This window comes from Phasianus colchicus, chromosome 7 (assembly GCF_987193195.1).
Source record: "Phasianus colchicus chromosome 7, bPhaCol1.hap1.1, whole genome shotgun sequence".
Classification (NCBI taxonomy): Eukaryota; Metazoa; Chordata; class Aves; order Galliformes; family Phasianidae; genus Phasianus; species Phasianus colchicus.
The window spans coordinates 33,023,965-33,045,932 of NC_143442.1; the positions used below are offsets into that span (position 1 = coordinate 33,023,965).

Below are 21,968 nucleotides of genomic sequence, written 5' to 3' on the forward strand. Positions count from 1 at the left end.
ATCTCTCTCCATCTTGCTGTGCTGTTCTCTGCCCCAGCTGCTCTGCTCCATCAGGTTTTGTTGCTCAGACCCTCTGCCCGAAGCACAGATCACAGGTGCCACACCAAAGCCAACACGGCACTGACCTCTCCTCCATCCACAACCCTGTTTATTCAGTGGCTGAGCTGAGCAGTTTCTCTTTCCATAGAGGAAGAACTCTGTACTGAAAGATGAGAACTATGTAGCTTTCCCTCTGTGTGTTTTCTCCATCCTACTGGACTTACACAGCTAAGGCTGCAGCTAACATCACGGATAGCAATTGCTCAAAATCATGATCTGATAGGGAGAGATTATCACTTGGAAATGGCTTGTTCAGAAGGAAGCTGCTAATAGCTAGACTGAAAGAAAAACACACCCTGGAAAATATTTCAGAACATATCCTATACTTAAATTGGTGTGGAAAACAGGAAAAAAACAGCTTCAGCTTTAAACCCCTCAGTTAGAGATACTAAAGGTGTCAAAGGTTTGGTTTTTATTTTTATGTGCACAGTTTTCAGCTATTCCAGTGTAGGGTTTTTGGTTGTGGTTGGGTTTTTGTGATTTTGTTTTGTTTTTCTTTTTTTTTTTTTTTTAGATCCCTCAGTTGTTGCTGCCTAGGAAACCACAAAAAGCATAACAAAAACTGACTTGGCCAGCATTGAAGCTTCCTACATCCAAAGACCTCCAGGAACCTGTATGGGGACTGCAAACCATAAGCACCTCAACAGCAGAAGGGGACCTACATGCTAAAAAGCAAGAAGGGCTGATCCAATGAGATATGTCAAAAGCATATTTTCTCCTCAAAACAAATGGCAGGGGCAGACCCAGTCAGGCTGGAGCATCTCAATGTGCTGAGGACTGAGGACACAGTGCCCAAGATGTAGGCACACCTGGCCTGACCTCCTAATGTGACACATGCCTTCACTTGTGTAAGTGGAGGAAGGAAACTGCTATTTCTATCCAGCAGCACAGGGATGCCAGCTCAGGGCTCTCTTGTGTCAGGTACACCCTGTTTAAACACATCCATAAACTCCTTATTGAAAAAGACCACGCTCTCTCATGGGGCTACCCAAGGACCCGCAGCCCCACTGCTGTGCACAGAGCCACGTCGACCCCTCCAGTGCCTCATCCTACAGCTCCTGTCCTCCTGGTAAGGCAGCTGCTGGCTGAAGAGAATAAACAAGGACACTGCACACCCCGTCTCACCAGCTTCTCCCCCAGCAAAACCTCTCTGAAAACCAGGAGCAGCAAGTGTCCTCCAGACACATTCTGCAGCAGTTTCCCTCAGAGCGCAAACAAGCTCAAGCGTTTTGTTTACAGCACTTTCTGGGTACAGGCTCAATCATTACTTGTCAGAAGGGCTTTCTTTTTTCAGACTTGGATTTCCAGAACGCTTTAAAAACCACAAAAGAAAGGTCTGTGGACAGTCTGTAACTGAACAGCTGGGCTGTGAGTGGAAGGAGGAGGAGGCTCCCTCTGTCTCCAGCCCCCATCTGGGGTACTGCTCACACAATGTAGGAGCTTTACTTGAGAACAAATCTGCCCTCCCCATTCATTTCACAGCCAGCAGCGAGCCATGGACACCTGACATGGTCTGAAAGAGCAGGGGAAGGACGAGACGCATCTCCTCCTTGGTACCCAAGGACATCAGTGACTTGGTTAGTGTTAAAGACCTCTCCATGTACTGCCAAACATAAAGACCTTGCTGAAGCCTTCAGCCTACAGGTATTCCTTCTTTCCTAATTGTATTTGCTTCCACATTTGTGCTTGTCTGAAGATGTGTGAAACAGAACTCATTATCAAGATAAATAACCTACAACACAAGCCTGTACAAGTGACAAAAGCAAAGGTTACACAGCAATGTACACAACTAGACTCCAGTGCACAAATCCAAGTTGCTTTATCACAAAATAACTTGGTGGCACAACCCCTAAGTCACTTCATTTGCTGCAGATTGAAAGTTGATGTGGGACCTGTAAGCCTACTCACAAGAAGCAATCCAGCAACATTCCCAAACTTCCCTTCTGTGCTGTTACCAGGGTGAATAGAAGCAGAAGAGGCTCCTGTTGAGGTTCACAGGCACCAAGCTCAGGCTCAGCAGAGGCAGCATTTACCTGTTCCAACTGTCTGATTGTGACTGCATGCTGCTTCAAGTCCCTGTTGTACAGCTCTAAGAAATATGCTGTAAGACCCAGGATTTGGAGTCACTGCTGAGGTTACTTTTATTTGCCCTGGGAAATAAAAAAATTAGTAAATACAAGGTGACACCACCACCAGAAGTTGAGTTCTCCTAACTTCACAGTGAGGGAAGCATCAAATGTGTGGAGTGCAGATGCTATAAAACAATGGTAATGCAACTTCTTTCCATTATCCCCTTGTTTTTACCATCATATTTCAAGCCTGGAGCAAACTCTCCAGCAATTTCCCATTTCCCCCTCAAGAAGTCCCCATGCAGGCTGATAGCTCCGACTGCACAGACTGCTCCCCACCACCGTGTCTGAAGAGGGGGTTCTGCCTTACATCAAGCTAAGGGCTGACTCACATTCAAGCTTCAAGCCAAGACTGAGCTTGGGTTAGGCAGTTGCTGCTTCCCCTGCTGTGGCTCACCGTCCCCAGTCATGGGAGGAATGAAATAAACTCAAATCACCGTTTTATCTTACAAGTCAATGGAGCTCTAAATTGCCTTTAAATCTGAGCTCTGGTCTACTTTTACTTCCTACTCCTCATACAAGAGCTTAGAAATTTCCTTGTCGATTGCTCTTCCTGAGGGCCCACAAGATGCTGTGCAGCAGAAAGAACAAATAATTATTTCTGCTACACTACTTGTTCTTAGTCAAGTACAAACAGTTGTGCTGAGGTTTTCTGGAGTGGATCTAGACAGAGTGGGGAGGGAAGTTGGGCCGTGCCTTGCTCTGGGGCTGTAGCTGGGTCAGCCCAGAAAATCAGGCACATTTGACCTTGCTTCTCCCACTGATGAGGCTGGAGGCTTGGGAGCATCCTGAGCAGCCCTGAAATGATGGGAGGTCAATAAAACTGGCAGCCACAGCCAAAGAGGTGAGACCTGGACCTCATCAGGATCTGCATGTTCTGGAGAAGCACACATCCTGATGTAAATAACTTGTGATAGATGATGCACCACCACCTGAACCCTGGGCCCTGTCTGAGCTCGGACATGGCCAATGCATGGGGTTGTGCTCTGAGCACACAGCCCTTTGCCCACCCTAAAGAGCAGAGGAGAAGACCCCCATGGAGACTGTGATTTCCCTGTATAATATCACAGCATCCGGGGGGGGGGGGCCTCAGAGGCATAGCCAGGTCTGCTTAGCTTTACCAATTCCTGCAAGTGCACGTGTATTATAAATGAACTCCAGGTAAACAAAGCACTGATCTACAAATACCAGTTCCACCAGATGCCACCAGGTGTGCAGGATGCAGGAGGTAAATGCATTTACAAGAAGTCTAGGTAAATATATGAAGAGAAGAAGGGTCAGGCTAACCACTGGATTCTGAGCCCTGTTTGAGATGAGACACAGGGCAGAATGAAGCCAATCAGGAGAACAATCTACAGGAGGTGCTCACAAAATCGTGGAAAGAAAACAACCCTACACAGAACGTAGCACTTTTTTTTCCTCTTTTTGCATGAAGGAAAATACATTGACTCGAGCCAAGTGCCAGAGGACTCAGGTAAACCCACACCTTTTGGGTCACTGATTGTTCCAGGGAGTTTAAGCACCGATTATCACTGCTGGAAGTCCATGCATTTCCCTGCCAGGTTTAGTTATTAAAAAAATTTTACACATTTGATGAAGGATTATGGTTTTTTTTTTCATAAAATATTAAATCCTCTTTGCAGCTCATGTCATTTACATGTCTAATCTGTTCAAATTCTGCCCATCAGCTCAGCCCAGCATGCCCATTAGAGCTGAAACGCCTGGTCAGAATAGCCAGACAAAATACATTTATTATTTATTATTTGGAAAATTCCGATTTCAAATCTAGGGGTTCCTTGAGATTGTTTTTCTTGCTTGTTTGTATACACAGTGAGACACAAAGCTTCAGTTCACATTTTAAAATGTACTATTTATGGTTTTGCCACAAGTTCACGCAAAAAAGCAGCAAGAGACACAGTGCTCACATCACATGCAATTAATGCATTGGCTACAACAATGCTAGGTTTTGACTTGATATTCAGTATTATTCCCCTGAACGAAACACAATTACTGAAGGTAATCCACAGCCTGCATTTTGTTATTTTATTTTGCTTTCCCCACTGAGAAGCGTGCTCATCAGGGCAAAGTAGCAATGAAAACACCACAAAAAGCAGCCCTCAGGTAACACATAAATCCTTCCTGGCAATGCTCAGGAGATGCCCCCACTCCAGGCTGGGTGAAGGATTAAAAATGATAATTTTGAAACATTTGATGGAAGAATGGAAGAGCACTTGTGCGTCTACACAGCATGCATTAAAAAACAGGGAATCGCAGCCCTCAGAACAACATTTCCCATCACAGACCCCGTGTACACAGGCTGAGTGTCACCAGGATGTTTCTGTACCTCTTTAGGCTGCCTCATTCATACACCAACACCTTGTCAATGCATTTGCCAACAGCCTTCAATGTCCTGCTGCATTAAAGCCTGCGCAAGTAAGGAGCTCCTCAGGAGAGAAGACTCATGCTGTTAAAGACTGCCTCAAGCTGCATTTGAACAAAAGGTAAAATTAGAACTCCATGGTAAATCCAGTCCCTCAAATATATTCGAAATGCTCTTCTCATAAGGTTTGTGAGGCGTCTCTGTTTTACTACGTATTCTCCATCCACTCAAGCAGCATAACACACAAAATCTGCCCTGACCTGCTCCAATGACTCACCACCCCACTCCAACCTGTGCTGCAGCACTAGCCATAGGATCACACAGCCAGCAAGCAGGGAAGACCACAGGAAGGCCAGGAAGGAGCCGGGGCAGCACACTGCATCTGAGTACTTTTATCCCATCACCACCACTCGAAGCACCCAATGGTAAAGGCAGTGCAAGCTTACATCTTCCAGGATGTGAGACCATGATCAGAATGAGTCACTTCAAAATAGAGCAGTGGCAAAGTAAGTCTTGCAGTGGCATGGAACACAGGTATGGGCCTTTCTGTGGTTCAGCAGAGCACTCTGCAAGCAGGCAGCGTGTGTGCAGAATTTCTGCTGCCATTTCCCCTGGCTCCGTATCGCCTTGGGCGAGCACACAGCCAGGGAGCATCTGACAAACTCAAGCAGCAAATCCCATAAGAAATGTCTCCATGCAAGTGATATGAATGGTAAAACTGAGTTTACATTGTTGGTTTTTTGTTGGCTGTTGTTTTCTGTTTCGTAATACTGCTCCCACCAGATGCCCCCGCTGCCGACCCACATCACCGCACGGCTTCCACGCATCTCACACTGCTTGGTAGCCACAGCTGTGTGCCATTTCCCACTGCACACAACTGAACAATGCTGTACCTTTATGCTGCCTCCGCTCCTTCGCAGTATTGGAAGTAAACACTGAATATCAGCTTGCTTGCTAGATAATTTTCTCCAATGGCCAGGCCAGGGGTCTATAAACTTCAGAATCAAGACAAAAAGATCAATAGGTCTAGAAGAGGAGGAGTGAAAGCAGAACAGCTTCTCCCACCACATCATCAATATTCAGACAAACTAGCATTGCATGCTTTGGCAGGACTAGCTCTACAGTCTCAGAGCAGAGTGTGACCCACTGATTCTGGCACTCTTGGCACAGCAGGGGTCACATCCACCTCTGGATGCATCTCTCAGCAGAGTGAAACACCTGTGACTAACAGGCAGAAACTTCCACCTTCTTTGAAAGCACGTGACAGGGCAGTGAAACTGTTATGGGATCTTGTAGCAGTATCACGACTGACTCTGGAAGGCTTGCGAAGGGCTAAACAACAAAACTGTTCCTGCAAGACAATTAACATTCAAGCAGCTATTAAAGCACACTTTTAGCTATACAGAGGAACTCCCCCTGTGCTTATCAGAAGCATTAATCGCAAGGCAGGGATGATAAAAACTACCCTACAAATTGAGCAAAGCCAGCCAGCGCTGCTTGTGATCTGATTTGTTTTGACACGACTGCATCGTTGAACATTAGCCACTGTGCTTTGGTACGAGGCACTCAGCTCGGCTCGCTGTGCTCATGTACCCCCATGCTCTCTGCCTGACATTACTCTGCTATTCAATGGCAAGCAAGCACTCAACAAAATGTTTAATTTGCAGCACGTGCGATTCCCTTTTTGATTATCCATCTCCCCACACAATAAAATCCAGCTGATGCAGAACTCCACAAGAGCTGCCAAGTCAAACTGCAGGGAAAGGTTCATTTAGCAGAGCAGAAACACCTCTGAAATTCTCATTTATTGGATTTTGCTGCCAATCACGTTAATTCCAACACAAATGTCAAAATAAGATAAAAATATTGCCTGATTAAAGGGGCGAGCTACACGGAGGGCTCTCTACGTACAGTTTAAAATTTAAAAAAAGTCTATTCAAATGAAACAACTCCATCCCTTTTCCGCATCTGCATGCACATGCAGACTCTTGAAAACAAGAGGCCATTGTTCAGTGTGGATAAATCAGGGAGAGCTCAGCACGGCCAGCTTCAGCTGCTTGGCTAACTCCAGGCCCAGAGAAGAACCAGCCTGCAGCATTTCCGCCTTCCCAGGATCACAAGGAAACAAACATCCCTCATCCAGACCAGGTACTGACCACACACATTCTCCCATGCCCCAAGCCTGCCAGAATAAAACATGAAGGATTGAATCTTACACGACTGCTGCACACATGGCTGACCAAACACAAGCCAAATACACAGCAACTGGATCCAATCGCTTGGTGGAACTGGCACCTGCCTTGCAGCCCACTAAAACATGGGAAGGCGGCCATGGAAAGGGCCTGAGTCTCTTCTGCTGGCAATCTTCTGCTTCCAACATGCTCCTGACATCATTTTACATATACTATTACATGCACCAGCTTTGGGTATTATTATTATTATTATTATTATTATTTTTAAACACATATTGGCTCACTGCCTTCCTGACCTGGAAAATACAGGAAATTCTGTTTCTGAGATGGGATTGAATGCCTCAATACCAACACAATCTGCCAAAAACAGAGTCCACAACACATAAATAGAGTAAATAAGCTGTAGCAGCATCTCTTCCAATATAAAAATGCATATATGTTCTCTGTATTCTTCCATTCATGTCTTCATTTCTATGCATGTGTTAACACACAGTCTTACTGAAATAGGCATTTTGCTAAGGTCAAGTCATGAGGCAATACAATTAAGGTAGTGAATCCAAGTACAGTCTCTTTCTCTTTTGCCAATATATTTGGGTGCCCTCTCTGCCAGTAACATCAAACTCATTTACAGGATTCCTATAACTGCAGGCAGGCTCTGTCCTAATGCAGGGCTGCTCAGGTGCCTCAGATGTACGTGACCTCACAGCATGCATGCAAGTCCTCTTTTCAGCTGCTGCCTTACCAGCACAAACCTCCCTGGCACACACAGTGCCTGAGCAAGCACTTCTCCTGAGGTGACATCTCTGGGAGGCTCTGCAAGCCATCGATTGCATTTCAAGCCCTGGAACTGACTCTTGCTCCTCGCTGTGTCTGCTCAGCCCTCCGTGCTTATGTCCCTGAGCTGAGGTGCAAGAATAGGGTAGAGAAGAGGCTCTTCAAGCCACCTGAAGCACCCAGACCTTGAGAGACTCGCACTAAAAGTAACTTGTGCTTGCACAAATAACCTGTGCAAAATCTGAAGCTGCTACCCCAGTTCTCAGCAGTAGGTTAGAACAGGACTGAGGCCCTCAAGTTAGCTGGACAAGTCCCCAGTGGAGCCCATCAGCAGGTCCCACCATCTGCCTCATGTTTTTCTAGCTCCTTCAGAAACCTGCCAGGATTCCTCATCCCTGTGCCCCCAATGGGAAGCTGGTCCAGAGCACTTGTCTCTAACTGATTCAAAGTCTCTGTTTCCCAGCCTAAATCATGAGTATTGCAAAGCCCATTTGTCTCCTCACAGGTATTTCTTATAAAATTCTTGCTTTACGATCGCAAGTGAAATTACATTTCTGTTACAAAAAAAGACAAAACAGTGTTTACAGAAAATATATATTGCTTTAAGTTGAGTGTAAAGTTCCCATCCAAGTCAACAACAATACACTGCGGGCAGCTGTAAAACAACAAGATGCCAGAAGGGCAATTCTAACTTCCTCAAAGACGTGAACAGGAATTCTCCGGCCCTGATTTGGGCTCTGATTCTGGGCTGAAGCCTCACTCCTGGCACCAGCAGGAACTAAAGCAGCTTCTGAAGTCTGTAAGTACCACTCCTACCCACAGGGGATGCAGCACCTCACATCCATGTCCAGAATCCCATCACATCTGCACCTTCCCAGCTCATTCAAGATTCACTCCGTTCTCTCTCCTCCTATATATGAGCAGGCAACAAGGCAGCTCTGACTAAACACATTTTATTAAGAGAAAACAAACAGTTTCCTAATGTCACAGCTGCGTAAAAACACTTCATAAAATTAAGAGTGGTTAAACTGAAAACCCTCTGCCTTAAATTGCCTGACTGATCAATCACTGCCTTTGCCAATTAAGCAAAACCAGAGCCCCACTATCTCGTAGTATAACGGTAACCGTGAACCACAGGGGCTGAAGCAGCTCCCAACTTCTCTCACCTTCATATCCTATCTCACAGTAACCACTGAAGCAGCATTTACTATATAGGACACAGAGCCATTGTGCTAATCGTTCCCTGCAGACCTTATGGTGCACTTTGCTGCAAAAGTAATTTTCATTTTTTAACTCTAACAGCCTCTAAGTGAGCAGTGCGCTTTCCAAATCATCTCACACGCTGAATCACTCAGAACGGGCAGCTTTTCCAGTACCTCCCTCCTTTTCCTTTAAATGCATCAGCTTAGCACATCTACCACTCCAAGAGTCAAGAAAAATGCACTATGGCCTGCAGTGAGTCCTCTGGGGGCTTCTTTATTTGCACTTTCTCCTGGTCGCCCTTCTAGAACAAAGATGTGGCCTTGGAGGGTCTGGTTAGCAGGAGGATCGGATCCCACGTGCTGGGGCAAGGAGCTCTGAGAGATTCAGCCAGCACTGAGGAACGTGCATGTGGGCAACAGAGCCAGATCCATCCAGTTTGTTCACATCCGTTTTTGACAACAGATGAAGTTTTAGTTTAAATGAAGCAATTTTCTTCTTCTAAGCATGCAATTAGCGCACCCAATCAAAACAGTAAATTAGTTGGGTAAACACAGAACCCCCACAAGACTAAGAATTTTAAGTGAAAAATAATGGCATTTTAAGGCACATCTGTCCACACTCTCTGCACCAGATTTTTTAAATACTTTGGTTTCCACCAAAACAAAGAAAGGGAAATGACATTCTTTTTACAACTCTTGTTTTGCTTTTTTCTTCCTCCCGTTAATCCCCATTCAAGAAATACAAGTAGATCAAGCAACAATGTCAGTGTTTTTACCTTCCCCCAAGGGCCACCAGAATGGATGCTCACATGCTTACCAACAACTGGTGCAGCACAGTGAGAAGAGATATTGTGACTCTAAATAGATAGAGTGGTGAGGTGCTGGAACAGCTGCCCAGAGAGGTTGCGGATGCCCTGTCCATCCCTGGAGGTGTTCAAGGCCAGGTTGGATGGGGACCTGGGCAGTCTGGCCTAGTATTAAATGTGGAGGTCGGTGGCCTGCCTGTGGCAGGGGAGGGTTGGAGATTCATGATCCTTGAGGTCCCTTCCAACCTGGGCCATTCTGTGATTCTGTGACAAAGATAGATCCAGACCCATTTTCTGGAGCCTGGCACAGAGGTCTGGCTTCCAGGCAAATGCTTGCAAGAACAGCTGTCTGAACCTGCCCCTAAATGTCCCTACGATAATGTTACACCGTGAAAGGAGAATATGGCATTTCTCCTGGTCAGGCAGGAAAACGAAACAAAGCTGTATTTCAAGCTGTGTCGGAAGATATTCTTTTCCTTAATAAATCATTTCTCAAAACAAATCATTTCCCTCAATGACAAGCTGCTATCGCAAGACCTTCCACGCCCTGAAATGTGCCATTAGAGCTGGATTTGTCATAGCTGTGTTTATCTCATAGACATTCGAGAGGAAATCACAGATGTGCTTCCTACTGTGGTGACAGGAGCTGTTTTCACCGTAATGCTGTGATAATGCAGCAACCAGATCCCACACTGCCAGTTGTTGTGCCTGGGAGCAACCAGTCAACCCTGCCACAGACACCAGCTTTCCCCAGCCTTACGCCGACAGGAGAATGAACCTGAACAGAGGTGATAATATTGTTACTTCCAGAACACTTTCAATTAAGCTGCCCACTCACACATTGCAGATTAATTTTAAACAATATTTAAAGCTTAAAAATGTATGCGTCTTTTTAAGTATTCCTTGGACAGTCAAATATGGGAAATCTACTCGCTTAACAAGTCCCAACGTTTACCTTTATTTTTTATTATTAATATGACAGCAGTGATTCATTTATTACCAGTAACTGCGAACATCCCATGCCTAGCTTAGTGCCCCAACACTTGGACACGTGGCAGTGGCATTAGCAACCAACCCCAGAGAGATGGAGGCATGGATCCCCCTGGTCCTGCAATGCCTTTGGCTACAATGGTAGCACTGGAGCTGGGAAACCATGGCTGAGCAGACCGTGTTTGCCCAGGGCCACAATCCCACAGCAGTGGGGCTGACAGAGCAGACATCCCCATTAGCACTTCGCACTGCACTGTCTCCCATCTGAACTCGCACCACAAGCAAATTCTCTCCTCTTTTTCATCACCAGAAGAAGAGTTTTGGCCAGCACTGCAAGCACATGGGTGCCATAACAGTCAGCAGCTCTATGTACAACACTGGAAAAAATTCAATTATTCGCATTACCTCTTCATCGGGTTCTTTGTCTTTGCTTAGTGGGCATGGGAGAGAGTGGGCCCTGTGTGTTATTCGGAGCATGACTGCCTCGCTCCGGCTGGCTTTCTGTGCCTCACATAATGCCATTCTTTATGAAGAATACTTTTCTTTTTAAAACATGCTTTCAAGTACGAAGAAGTAGAGGGAGGGGGAGGGCAAGCCTCTAATTCAGGCCTTGTTTGCTTACACGGTAAGACCTGACTGGTATTCAGAGCATACAATTGACAGATAAGCTTGCCTCATCTGCAACACCCACATTAGTTCTCATACGCTGCTAGAAAAAGCAAGTCTGAGCTGTCTTATGAGATCTCAAGTAGCTGCTACCAAAACATACCAGACACCTGCTTTCTCTTTTTGTCATTATGAAGTCTGAGACTCCCCACTCCCAGAGCAGCCTGTAAAAGCCTGACTGCTCTGAAACAGGCCCTGCTTGGTCCCTTCCAAGACATTTATTTCGTAAGCAGTCTGACATCAAAACTCGTGCACTAATTCATCCTATTTAATTATCTAAAAAAAAAATTAAATAAATAAGAGGCACCAACAGAAAACTGGGAACAAGGTTCAGTTCAGGCTTCACTTACTGATTTCAAATGCGTTTTTCACACAGAGCTGAGTGGATGAGGGCCAAAGGCTTCCCTTTAGGCATGCAGTCATTAAGTTAAATTGCTGAGAAAATGTCTCCTTTGCCTTTGGGTTCTCTTTTGAGGCTACATGCACTGTCTTCTTCTTTTTAGGTGGTGGAGACTGAAACATGGAAGCTTCCTACACGTGCACAGCCATTCTGCCTCTTGAGTATAGCCTTAGTCCAAGGCCAAGAGCAGCAGATGGAAGAGGCAGAGCAGCAGAAGTCTTCCCAAGAAAAAGCAGGCAGGGTCTGGAGTGAGATGAATGCCTGGCACAACTCTCAGCAGGCCAGAGATGAAGCACCAGTCCCCAAGCTACCAGATACAGCAACTATGGTTCTTTCAGTGACACGGCAGCAGGAACTGACACCAAACAGCCAACAGAGGATGCTCAGATAGGAAACAAAACTCTCTTTTAGCATGTCCAGGCAGCAGAAAACACAATAAAATAAATAATAAAACAAAAATCAAGGTCAGTCTTTTCCAGGCTCATGAATTGAGCCTACAGCTGGAAGACTACATGCAAACACCACTTCCTCAAACTCAGAGATGTAGCAGGGAACAGCTCTGTGCCCTGAAAGGCCCTTTCCCTGGGCAGGACACACAGCCACCACCAGCACACTGCTACAGGACTCTGCTGTCCTCTGCACCCTTCCTGGAGCTGAGGGAAAAAGCGTCCAAGGTTGGCTTGAGCCGTGGGGAACTCATGTGAGCAACAGATTCCCAAACCGCCTCTACTATAGGGGATTCTTAACTTCTAAGGGGAAAAAAGAAGAAAAAAAAAAGAAAAAAGCCTGCAGCCCTTTACCGTTGTGAGTTCTATGACACACATGAGGGCACGTGCATTTATACCACCAAAAGGAAGCACCTGACAGCCATGCACTGCAGATCAGCCCCAGAACAAAGGGCCTGCTAGCGAGCCCTGCTCTCCCAAAACCAACCAGAGCTGACCCGACCCCTTCCCAGCTCCTCCCTCTCACCCTCAGCCCCAGGCAGGCTCTATTTCTGCTTAATTTTGTGTTTTTTACTATTTATTTAGTTAAATTTCTTAGAAAAGCTAGGTCATAAGCCATCTGATGACTTTGTAAATGCAAAGGGCCAATGTTGTGGAACAGACAATCTAATGACACAGTGTTTAGTGTTCCCTAAAGCGGGAGACAGATGAAGAGAAACGGTGAACCGGCAACCTTAGCATAATTAAGACAAGCCTGAGCGCTTGCTGTAGTGCCATTACATTAATCTCACATCAGTGGCACCTGGCTAAAATTTATGAGATATGTAAAAAAGGGCCTTTCTGACTGACCTTGATAAGACAGTGTTATTTATCACGTGAGGGAGCCGGCAAGGATGCGAGGTTGGAGGGGGCGGCCGAGAGACGAGTTAGGAGGGAGATGAGAAGGCGCTGACTAAAATCTGCTTACACCTGAAATTTTAAACACGAGCACGCCTGTGCAGTACTCACGTCTGGCACCTATAATCAATCAGTACAACGCCGTGTTACTGGAGCACGGTGCAGAAAGCAGCAGAGCAACTCAGGCATTTGGCACATCGCGGCCTTGTGAGGTCGAGACTCAAAGCGGGCTGATTTTTCAACCTGGCACATTTTTACATCCACGGATTTACTCTTACTTTTCAAAGTTCCACTATAAAAAAAATATATATAGTATTGTACATAAAGTTTCTGTGTTAAAATTATGTAGTATATATAACAGCATAAAATTCATAAAAGATACGATTGCTTGATGTATTTCATGGTATTCAAATGCACAAAAAAAATGAAAAGGTTGAAACTTTGGGAAAAATAGTCACTTTCCACAGAAAAAAAAATCATATAAAACCTGCAGTAAAACAACCTAAGGCTCCCCAGGAACTTGCTGTGGCTGGTGACTGTGGGGCAGGTGAGCACCGATATTTTCACCCATGTCTTTCCAGCAAACTATAGCCAATTCATTTGTTGTTGTGAAAAAATGTAGCTGTAGTAAAATACCTTTGGATGTCTTGAGCTGCTGCTCTGTTTTCTTTGACTGAACCCTCCCTTCTTCCCCAAAAAGAAAGTCACCTGTCAGAGGCTCTACAGGACTGAAACAGGATAGAAGGGCGTGTGATTTTTATCCTTCTGCAGCCCATCACAGGCTTGGTGACAGTTACCAGATAAGCAATAACGTATGTTAAGGCTCCAGCAAAATTTACACTGCACAACCCGCATTTGTCCACTTCTATAATCTATCATCGTTACAGTAAGAGATCTGTCAGATTCACCACGCAACAAGTTTCAGCTTCTAGCGTGATGATTCTTTCTTCTTTGCTATTTGAGCACAGACACCGTTCCCCAAATAGAGGCTTCTTCACAGAAGATATTACCCAGGGACTTGGAAAAGCCAAGTGCCTGTGTGCCAAAACTGCCAGACCTCCTCTCTCTCTCCATGTCTGCCTTTTGACTGCCCTGCTGCTCCCTAATAACAACATGGGCCCATCAGATCTCCCAGACACCCAAGCTTGCCCTTCTCTTTCCACTGAAGCAGGGTGGTCAGAAATGGCTGTCTGCTTTTACGGGTGGTGCTGAAATGCAGACCTTTCATTTTCCCCATAGACTTTTTTCAAATGCAAGGACTCTGCTGTGATGTAGTGAAGGTAAAGAAACTACCTGTGACCCATGCTTGTCAAAACACTTAGCCAGAAAAAGGAAAGTAATGCATTTCTGATGGATAACAACCATGCCCAGGCAAGGTTACTTACCCTGGGGAAAGTCTGTCATGCAGGTGAAATAAAAACAACCTAACTTTGAGCCTTGAAGCAGAAGGCTGAAATATTTTGCCTAACCTGAACTTCTGAATAGTGTGGGTTTATAGAAAAATAACACAAAGTTCCTTAAAAATAAATTAAAAACACTCACATCACCTCCTATAGACCAGTTGATTATGGGACACATGCCACAGTCTATCCTACAATTTTAGGAACACACGCAAAGGTGCTGCTGAGACAGAGAAGGAGGAGAAAAATCAGCCACCCAGATGACACACACTGAATTCCTCTCCTGTCTTCTGGGGAAACCTGTCATTCCCAATGACTGCAGAGGGAGCTGAGGCACAACAGCTCTGGGTGGCTGGAATCAACCCCACTGAATATCCTTTTCCCATTGTTCTCAGCCCTTCAGATTCATTCTGCAGGAAAACAAGCGTTTTAATTCTTTAGTGAGGAGGAGGACAGTCCATGCAATTATCCTTACTAAGAAACCATAGCTCCAGCAGCTGAGGGACTCAAATGCATCCTCAGCTTTCCTGCCTGCTCAAAAAAGACTACAATAAAATGAGCTTGCTGAAGCCAGAATTCTTCTGCAAGAGTACTGCTTTCCTTGAATAAATAATTTCTGGTTACAAATTTGCAGATGGATGCCTGGGGTTCAGGCAGCACCTGCCCACCTGTTTCTAGGATGAAGGGAAGAAACGTAGGGAAGAATGCACTGGAGCAGCGTCGGTGGATGGTCTGCACAGAGCTTGCCTCAGCCTGACCAAGGTCTGCAGCTGGGGAGCCACCTTTCCCACCCCATGGCTCATGGAAATAGCAAAGGCACAGATCCAGCTACTTCAACCCAACAGCATTCCTTGCAGAATACAACAGTACGACCTACTGGCCTCAGTACCCCCAGGTAAACAAGGCAAGGCCTCCACAAGAGCATTTCTGTCAAAACCAGAGTTGCACTAACAGACTTCACATGCCTGGAAAGCCCAGCATCTATCTGATCTGGCCTTCAGTCACAGAATCATAGAATGGTTTGGGTTGGAAGGGACCTTTAACATCCTCTAGTTCCAAGCCCCTGCTGTAGGCAGGGACACCTCCCACCAGACCAGGTTGCACACAGCCCCATCCAGCCTGGCATTGAATGCCTCCAGGAAGGGGGCATCCACAGCCTCACTGGGCAACCTGTTCCAGAGTCTCACCACTCCCACAGGAAAGAATTTCTTCCTAATACCTAGTCTAAATTGACCGTCTTCCAATTCAAAGCCATTTTCCCTTGTCCTGTTGTTACAAGCCCTCATTAAAAAAAGTCCATTATGAAATTTTAATCCCATTTTGATCCTGCTGAATTTAGGGACCGGCCTTCATGAACTCTATTTGGTACTCTTCTGTCTTATCCAAACACGTTGCTTCCTTCATGTGACACCAGAAGCCTACAGAAGGCAGTAGCTGTGCCAAACACAGCAATAATGGCAATGACACCACTGCAGGCTTCACGCAAGCAAACAGGACCCTTTCTGTGCCAGGTCTACCCTTGTGCTGATGCATCTTTTTCAGCTGATGGCTGCTCATGTGGTATCACACCTGGTGCGGGCAGCCTGAGATGGAAGGATTTGAGCCCTCTCATCTTTGCTGGTGTCGCCCTCCAGACTCCTTCCTGCTGCTAGAAATACTTGAGTCAAAGTCTGCTTTTTAGCCCTTGTCTGAGAGAAAGGTTGACAGCAAATGGAAACATTACACTGTGATGAAAAGCGTATCAGAGAAAGATTCCACGAATAGCAAATTGCAACAAAGAGAAAATATTTACACATAAAAAGGGATATCAGAGCTGCAATTCAACTTGGGTTAGTGAACAGATTCAGATAAGACTAAGCCTTCTCACAGGATAGGCTCCATCGGACCTTCCAATTTAAATAACTTTGTTTATAACTCCTTTTCATCACCACACAAAGACTCCATTTTCTCTCTTTCTTGCTCTCCTTCTCTTTGTTGATGCTGTTTACTCCTAAATCTGTCTCTGGACTCTGTCTAATTAGCTCTTGATAGATCTGCTGCCCCTGTTTCCACAAACATTTAATTCTGCCGTCAGTCCCATTTACATTACAGCATGTTGCATTGTCTTTTACCAACCTAATTTTGTTTGAGTGAATGTAAATCCCATTAAGCAGTCACTATGTACCTATTAGACTGTGGCATATAAACTCAAAACCCTCCTTCTTTGCAAGAGTGAACATAAGGCCCGATTCATAAAGGAGTTCTAGGACACTGCAATTTGTGCTTTCTTCCAAACCACAGAAAATTCTTAAAGGCTGCAAAAGTCCTTTCTTCAAGGTAGTATTGTTGAACTGCCCAAAACTCGACATGTTCCAACCACCACATAACCCACAATAATGCTTTTGTAATTCTAATGAGTCCCTAGGGAGCGCTCACTAATTAGAGCAGCATTATGAGTGCTCTGCATCTATTCCGGACTTTACTTCATTTTTATTTTTGTTTGAGAAGAAGCTGCCCAATTGTAAGGAAACAAACCCCGACACACAGCTCTTTTTCCTAAGCTTTAACTACCTTTAACACCAGGAGAGAAAAGCCTATGTGAAACTCTTGGAGGCAATCAATATGGGTTTGAAGTTTCACCTGGAGTGAAACCGCATTCAAAATTTCACCTCCTTCTAGCCAGAAGTCTAACAGCTCAGCTGGAGACAACTTTCCCTTGAATTCTGCCACAGGAAGAGAAGTATTGCCTGCTCTACTAACACAAGACAATCAATGTGGTTACGCCTGTTTCACCTGCTGGAGGCCAAAGCATCCTTCCCAGTTACTCCCAGAGCGGCTGCACCAGCAGCCTGTAACTGCATGGAGAAAGAGAGCGAATGCTGCCTTCAGGTATCAAATGGTGCTCAGTGCTGCAATGCTGGCTGCAACCCAGAGTCCCCAACACTCCTGCGTTAACAGTAAAGCAGTGCACACTGCATATATGCACACACACAACAGAGCAAAGTCTTGAGAAAGGTTTTGGGTAAGGCTCCAAACGTGAAAAGGTGGAAAAGAGAAAAATTGGTAAATCTGATAGTACAGAAAAAGAAAGTCTTATACAGCAACAAGCCTTGGAACTACAACTTTTTTCTTTTTCTTTTTTTAAAGACTTAGCAAGTACAAAGCCCAAACAGCAATAACATTCCTGGCAGAGTAACCTGGGAGAACTGGTTTCATCAATCAGCACTCTTCTATTGTAACAAAGCCTCCACATCAAAACTCAGAAGGAGCCAGAGATGAGAACAGTCACATAGTGAGCTCACAACAAGTTCAGGGTACTGAGAAATGCAGTTCAGTCCCAAAGATGGTACACACTTTATTCTTTTGTGATTTTGTCCCATCTAGAAGCAAACAAACAAACGGCCCAATTAGAGTAGCTTAAAACTGAAAAATCCAGTAAAAACGTTTTACTACAGTCACTAAAACAGACATCTTAAATGTTCTAAATTAGGCGCAGTAAAAATTAGCCAAAAACAACACAATTTCCAGTGGAATTAATTGAACAGATTTTCAGGAAAAAAAAAAAAAAAAAAGGAATTGTAAAACTGCTGAAATGTTTTATATGATTATTGATTTTCTAAATACTGCAGCATTGAGATGTTTTTAAACTTCTTTTTTAACTTCCCTTAGAAACTGCCATACTTAAGAAACAAATACGTGAGGATCAAATACCTTCAGAATGAAATTGCATCAGAAAAAGGGCCACTCTTTAAATAAACTTCTCGCTGTCCACTGCATGGCAGCTCCATCACTCATCTCCTTGCGCTCCATAGGCAGTAAAGCAGCATTTCAGGCATCAGTATCTTCAAATAGGGTTTATGGCACTTCTTCACACAGCTGTTATTGACCTTCATTGAGGGTAAGGAGCACAATTCCTTTCTAGAATGAAGCTTAGGGGACAAGTGTTTTCCTGATTCCTGCCATCTCCTAAATTATCTGAAAGGATGATGATACAACTTTGAAACAACCACCACCAGGGCAGTAGGTACACAGGAAAAGTGGACCTATTTGGTAATGATTTCGCCTACAGATCGCACGCAATCAGACATAATACTCTGTAATTAAAGAAGATGGAATGCATCTCTCTTAATGCAGATAAAATGTTTCATTTCAGCATCAGAAATAACCGAACAAGTCCACGTCCACATTTATTTCAGGCTACTCACCGCCTAATTTCAAAGCACAGAACACGAGAGGCAGATAACACCTCCAGGTGTACTATACGAACGTGCATTTCCATGGCAGACTGCTAATTTCTTTGCCACATATGCTTTAATTTTGGGTAATGGCCCGACTTGAAATTACAGCTCCCGTTTGACGGATCTAGCTGATCAGCATTTCCCCAATGTTTATGCTGCGGGAAGCAGGTGGGAGCGAAATGGGAAAAACAAATGGGAGGGAAGGTCACTTCAGTCACACAATTCACAAATGAATTTTGAGAGAAAGCTCCCTCGGCTTCCTGCCCGGTTTGGGAACAGCCAACTAATTATTAAATCCTATTTGAGGGGTGACAATTCTCCCCGCTTCTCCGGGGCCGACAGGAGATTGATGCTCTGCAGCACAAAGTTTTTCAGCTGCTAAATGAAATACCAGGACATGGAAGCACGGTGTCAATCCCAACACTAATTGATCGCTACAGGGTGTTGATTGACACTAATTTGTTGGTTATAGATTATCAAATCCTTTGAGATACTCAATCTGTGCGATGTACTTTACTGTGCTGTTACTGCACAAAGACCTTAAAGCTTACCTGACCCTGATGCAGGGCTGTTCTTAAGAGACAGTTGTCAGTCAAGCAACATAGGTAAGGGATGCTGGAATTGAGATAAATGTATTTCACTGCTCCTTAAAGCAGATTCGCAGGCTGTTCTTATCCCATCTTCAGCTCCCTGCAAGTGGCTGTTACACAAACAGAAATCTGAAGCCACCTACATCCTGCATAGAAATATTCAAAAAGCCATAAAAAATTACACTTTGCAACTCGCAAGGCAGTCACATGGAACACAGCTCTAACACCACAGCTAAAAAGTATGTGTCATTTAAACTAACAACAGCAACAAAAAACAACATTAAAACCAGGTAGAGATGTCTCCCCCTGGAGCAGCTAGGAACTTCAATGTTTACTTCACTGAAAGTTGCATTGAACTACCACGTCCTGTCACGGTATGTGAAGAACTTTGTGATGCATTCAGACAAGAGTTTTCTCTGCCCAATGAGATTGCCATCCCTTGAGCACGAACTCCCATGATCACAGTGGATAACTCTGTAAGAATCATCCAAATCGCTGCCTTTATCTATAGCCCTAATTTGAAAAATCACCCCACTACTTCCTTAGTCCACTTTTTGTTTTTTGTTATTGAGTTCAAAAAGAGCACCAAATTTTTTAAGATCAACACCTAAATAGCCTGGAGCTTCAGTTAATTGAAACCTGGCTATACAAGGCAGGATCAAGACCCCTTTCTCAGCCATCCCTTGAATGCCACGTTCAAGGAGGACATCACCCCCCAGCTGTGCCCTGCCCCAGGCCAAACCACATTGCTCCGCAGCCACAGGCAGTGCAGCTTTTCTCACAGCAGCACTCTGGGATAAGGTAAGTAGCTGTTTTCTTTCTGCTCTCCCACCGCAGTGAGGTTTCCTCCCTTCCAGTGCACCCATACCCCGGTTGGTTACCTCCCCACAGTCCAAGAGGACTATTCTAAGACAAACTGTATTCTATCTTATTTAAATTATGGCTTTAAAGGCAAACACAAAACTCCAGTTTTTCTGGTCTAGTTGCTTGGCATCAATAAAAGCCAGTTCTAATTCCATCAACGGTTCTTAGACTCTGTATTTGATGCTGTAAAACAAGACACGTTTTAAAGGCTTTCTGCACAGCAGTTTGTTTGTAGTGAAGTCAGTGAAGCTCTGATAGAATAGTAAGAAATTATGGACCTCATATTTCCTATGCCTTGGAAAAATAAAACTGTTGTATTTTTATTGGGATCATACCTTGAAATACTAAGTTTCTGATGTGAAAAATGTGTTTCATCTACCAACAAACACAGCTTTTAGCTTTCCACCCCAGACCCTTCCCGCCTGACTGCGTTCCAGAAAATGCATTGTTTTTTTCAGAGAGCATTTGAAGTCCTACTTCATTCTCTATTCTTTTATCCTTGCTATCATCTACATCTAATTTACAGAGTCGCTATTTATTGCCTCTCCCACATGCATTCTTCATTTTTTTCTTCTCAGTATTAAAGATGCACTTTTCAAAATAGATACCTTTCAGTGATCCCTACTTGTTTCTCCACTTGAAGAAATGCACTCTACGTAGGTGTTTTGCATCTCGCCTTTTTTCTTTTTTTTGAATCCACGTTTGTACAGATGCAAAGCAGAGGACGCTACAAGGAGAGAACCACACTCTGCAAGCTGCACATGTGCACATCACACAACTAGGAAGAATCTCTCTGGTTACACTCACACAGCTACAAGAGAGAGGTCAGCAAGTGAACAGCCAGAAGGGCATGGTAGGGTGCTAAGTCTTGGAAAGCTCTCAGAGGCAGTCCTTTAGCAGATTGATTTTCATGTGCCTTCAGGCTGACACAAAGCCACGCGTGAGAAGCTCTCTCAGTTACCCAGTGAACTGGGTCGTGTGTGACAGTATGAGTTAGATGGTCTTAGGATGTGACAGCAAAAGAGGGAACCAGCTGTCCAAGGCTAATGTGCCATCTGTGCCTAAAATATTCTGCCAATTGCGTTGGCAGAGCATGAAAAGTGTGTCCCTTTATCGGGCTGTAAATCACAAGCAGGTCTTGCGCACTGTCAATTAAATGCTGATATACTGAAGAGTCTAGATGCTTCACTGACTTCCAGTGTTTCGAATGTGACATTTGGTGGTACGACCACTATGGAGGTCACTGGCTGCAAACTTCAAGCACCAAAGCAGCTTGAACGACTCCCCAGGTGACAGGTCCATGGTTTGTCACCATCCGGGAAAACAGCCACATTTGGTTTAACTGCTCAGGGAATGAAAAAGAGCAGCATCTATGGCAAAATAATCATAGGCTTGATTACATTATTTACCTTACTCCTGGGAGAGCAACTTGAGGTGTATTTTTTTTTTCTATCCTTCTAATTACAGTCATAGGCAAAGACACAACACGCTTTCTCACAACTGGTGTTCTGGGTGAACAGCTTCCAGTCCTGCAACCCAGAACCTTCAGACCACACAGCTCAGGTAAGCTGAGCTTTACATACTCCATAGCATCCTTCCACCACAGCCTTACTGGTCCTTAATCCATGTTGGCCAACACACGTTAGAAAACAGTGAGAGCAGTGGCCAAGCACCACCCATGCACTACACAGCAGCCCCTGTGCAGGGACAGGCCAGCTAGCCCTTAGCCACAGCCAAGACAGATGCTTACAGAGGACCAAGAGCACAACAGCCCCACAGTGAATCCCTGCCTCTTGAGCCAGGTGTGGATTTGTAGACATGTGGCATTGCCGTATTACACTATGTGATCACTGCCTGTCATCCAACTCACAGCTGGCACAGAGCTGGCACAATATGGGATATGATACATAGATCCT

The 21,968-nt window shown here is 44.8% G+C and overlaps 1 protein-coding gene and 1 long non-coding RNA gene across 8 annotated transcripts in view; both read right to left on the reverse strand.

Moving 5' to 3' along the window:
* The window catches only part of ERBB4 (erb-b2 receptor tyrosine kinase 4), a 507,767-nt gene that overhangs the window by 386,185 nt on the left and 99,614 nt on the right, over positions 1–21,968 (reverse strand). The window lies entirely within an intron of this gene.
* On the reverse strand, positions 17,080–19,539 carry LOC149917309 (uncharacterized). Its single transcript, XR_016468042.1, has 3 exons — positions 19,150–19,539; positions 18,072–18,335; positions 17,080–17,740 (listed from the first exon to the last, which is right to left on the reverse strand). It is a non-coding gene; the product is annotated as an uncharacterized LOC149917309 (long non-coding RNA).